This window comes from Rhincodon typus, chromosome 15 (genome assembly GCF_021869965.1).
Source record: "Rhincodon typus isolate 14 chromosome 15, sRhiTyp1.1, whole genome shotgun sequence".
In the NCBI taxonomy this organism is placed as follows: Eukaryota; Metazoa; Chordata; class Chondrichthyes; order Orectolobiformes; family Rhincodontidae; genus Rhincodon; species Rhincodon typus.
The window spans coordinates 14,584,464-14,588,554 of NC_063346.1; positions in this window are offsets into that span (position 1 = coordinate 14,584,464).

Sequence of the window (4,091 nt, forward strand, 5' to 3'; positions counted from 1 at the left end):
AAATACCAACAATCCCGCCAGCTCTTTGAAGTTGCATGAGATTCATATCAACAGCACAGGAGCTGTAAATGTGGGCTACCTTTTTCTTGTAAACATCTCTTTTTGGTGTAATGGTAAACTTTGTAAATTAGCAAGGTCCTGAATTTGGTAGCTTGTCTGTGCTTTTGTTTGGTGATGGGATGCTGTATGGGCTCAATAGTAATAGATTAGGAAGGAGAATAACAAGTTAGTGTGTGTACACCTAAATTGTATGCTGTTACTAAATGTGCAAGTTGAGGTCAGATGAGGAAAAGATGGTCAGCTACGATCTTTTAATTGCATCTTACTCACATTGTCTGAGCTTGTGAAGAATATTGCTTGGATGGAAATCTGTCACCACCTGAAGAGGATACGTCAAAGAAAAATGGGAAGAGTGGGGGAAAGATGTGATGAAAGAGGATATCTCTCAATAGAATTGTAAAAGATTTGCATAACAGCTCATGCTAATATAATCACACTGAATTCATGAAATATGGGAAAAGGTGGCTTAGCCAATGAGCGTACTTGAATTTCTCATCTGCCTGCAACTTTAATTTCTTGGATTTGCTAAATTGTTGAACAATTATTTGTTTTCCACTCATTCAAAGTTGTTCTCTTTATTTGCCTTGTCTGATTTTCATACAATATTCAATATTCCCACATGGAATTCTGCTAAATTGAATTGTGTAGAAATTCCTTTAACCCTGTAGTCACGTTGATGTTCCTTCTGATTTAATGGTTTCATAGAGTTATACAGCATTGAAACAGGCCCTTCAGTCCAACTTGTCCATCCTGACCAAGTTTCCCAAATTAAAGTAGTCACATTTGGCCCATATCCTTCTAAACCTTTCTTATTCATGTACCTGCCCAAATGTCTTTTAAATGTTATAACTGTATCTTTTATAAACCTGTAAGGTCACCCCTCAAGCTCCAATGCTGTAGTGGGGTGGGGGGGGAAATCGCAGCTTATCCAGCCTCTCCTTATAATTCAAACCCTCCGCAGCCTCTCCAATTTAATAAAATCCTTCCTATAGCAAGGTGATCAGAATTGTACATGGTACTCCAAAAGTGGCCTCACTAACATCGTCTACAACCTCAACGTGATGTCCTAAGTCTTAACTCCTAAATACAATGGTCTGAGCAATGAAGGCAAGCGTGCCAAATACCTCCTTTACTACTGTCTATCTGTGGTGCAACGTTCAGTGAATAATGTACCTGAAACCCTAGGTCTCTCTGTTCTACAACATTCCTCATGGCCCTTCCATTAACTGTTTAAGTCCTGCCTTTTTTTGTTTTACCAAAATGCAACACCTCACATTCATTCAAATAAACCTCAGTCTGTTAGTCATTGGCCCAATTTCTCAAGATCCCTTTGTAATCTTAGATGACCTTCCTCACTGTCTACAGTACCAACAATTTTGGTGTCATCTGCAAACTTACCATTCTCCTATATTCTGATCCAAAGCATTTATATAAAATATGAAGTTTAACTTGACTGTCACTTAAATTATTTCATGATCGTTATTTCAAACGACTCCACAGTTAATGAGGCTCTTTTATAATAATGAGAAAGGCTGTACGTTTGCTACTTTCAATCTTGTGGCACCTCATTTATTCTAAACTAGGTGAGGTCCTTAAGGTTGGTGTTCCCAAATGCAGGCTGAACCTGCCCTGTGAGCACCTATTAGTTGATTGTGCAGCCAAAAAGGAATGGTAATGTTGAGATAGTAACACTGGCTGTTTGGAGATAGTTCAGAGCTTCTTATTTGTCAATAGTTGCTGCTAGAATCTCCCACAAGAGAAAACAAGTTGGATGTGAAAAGAATTTTAAGATCCCTTAGGATCATGTGTTCAATCAAATCACCTCTTATGCTTTTAGATCCAGCATTGAGGCTAACTTTCCAACCGTTCCACATAAAACAACCCACCTGCTCCAGGTATTAGTCCATAAAGTTTGACTGACCTGCTTCTGAAGCATTTACATATAAAAAGAGTCCAGTACTGTTAACAGTACTCCATGTGTGGCTTCACCAATAACTTGCACAGCTGATTTTGTTTTGTTTTCTTGTTTTTGCATTTGGACAGCAGCAGCTGTTGATCATTTGCCATTCGCACATGCTCCAGGCATATCTTTTGTTTTCTTGACCCATTACCACTCCCTTTAACCCTGCACAACCAACTCTTGTCATTTCATCTCTACCATCTTCTACCCGATCAAGTTGTTGCCTTTAGTCTTCTCCCTCTCTATTTCATTTATTTAAACTGTGTAAAACCAAGAGATGTTAGACATGTACAGGTCTGAAAATTAAACTCCCTTTCTCTCCCCATGAGTACGCCCTCTGAGAATATACTTGTTTTAGGTGTATATTGAATTGATCTTGCTTGATACCATTCTCTGTTTCTTTTGACATCCAGAGGTGGATACCATAAAGGGAAAGCTGCCCTGTCAAATCTACATACAACAATATTTCTGAAAAATATGTGGGGAAGTTTGAATCTTGATTGAACAGACATTTCAAGCGTTGCAATTTTAAGTTGATAAAAATTTGCATTTGAGAATCTGCTCCTGAACTGTAAACATCCAGTAGCACCTCATGATTCCTCAAGTTGGTTTAACAAAACAAAATTTCACTCTCAAGTGACTCATTACCTGTTCTGCGGCCACAAGATATTCGGAGACTTCTAAATTCAGGTTTCACCTGTGTTCCTTTTCTAAAATAAACTGATAAACAAACAAAACCAAAAAAACAAACTTTTCATCTACACTCACAACCACAATTTGTATTTATTTATATCATGTGAAAGGAAAATGCTGATTGGTTGTCAAGTGGTCTCTGACTCATAGAAGCTTCCCTATGGGAAATGCACTAGTTATTGATGATTGACAGTTAACTGTCAGGACTTGTTTAAATTTTAAACCAGGCAAGTTAGTCATGCCATTGCCTGAGAAATGAATCAGGAAATAACTGTCAGCTATTTTTTTGAGTTGTAACAGGTGCAATAAAGGTACATGTTCTTTCTGTCTGTAATGTGCAGGCTTTGTGTTTTAGTGTATGTAGCTTACATTACATGCAGGCATGCCACACTGCACCCCCCATTGATAATCATAAAAAGGTTATCAGCTTAATTCTTTGCATGGGGCATAATGATATTATCACTAGACCATTAATCCGGAGACCTAGGTAATGTCTTAGGGACCTGTGTTCAAATCCTGCTATGGCAGATGGTTGAATTTGAATTCAATAAAAAAAATCTGCGATTAAGAGTCTAATGATGACCATGAAACTGTTGCCAAATGTCAGAAAAACTCACCTGATTCACTAATGTCCTTTAGGGAAGGAAATCTGCCATCCTTACCCAGTCTGGCCTACATGTGACTCCAGACCTATAGCAATGTGGTTGACCGTCAACTGCTCTCTGGGAAATTAGAGATGGCCAATAAATACTGGTCTGGCCAGTGATGTCCATATCCCATGAATGAAAAAAGAAGGCTCAAAATTACTCAGCAAATGTCCAGTGTGGAATCACATTTAATGTTGGACATTGAGTACTGCAAGTCAGGGCTGGTTAGGCACAGACTATATTTTGCTTGTTGTGAGTAGCTGAAGTGAAATGCTATTTGATATGATCTGTTGGTCTTTGGGACCTACATACCTGGCACCAGACTGGCACTGAAATTTACCTACCACATTATTCATTTGTACGATAGGCAGAACTTTGTTTGTCTTGATTGCAGCATCTTGCTGGTAGTGAACACTACTGGTGTTGCTACTGCATTGTAGCAGTATGAAACAGCTAACTTCACAAGTTGTTCAAACCTTTGAGCTTCCTTACTCTTTTCAGGAAAATCTGAGGTAGATTGGATGTTTTTCATGACTAAGAATGATGTCTGCAGGGCCTTTCACGAGTTTGCATGATATTCAGCAAGAAATGATCTGATCAGGGTAGCCATTAAATTTAATTTCAATAAAGTATTGCAGTTAACTGTCAGTCATCACAGACTGGTGCAGGCCAAGCAGCATCAGAGGAGCAGGAAAGCTGATGTTTCGGGCCTAGACCCTTCTTCTGAAGAA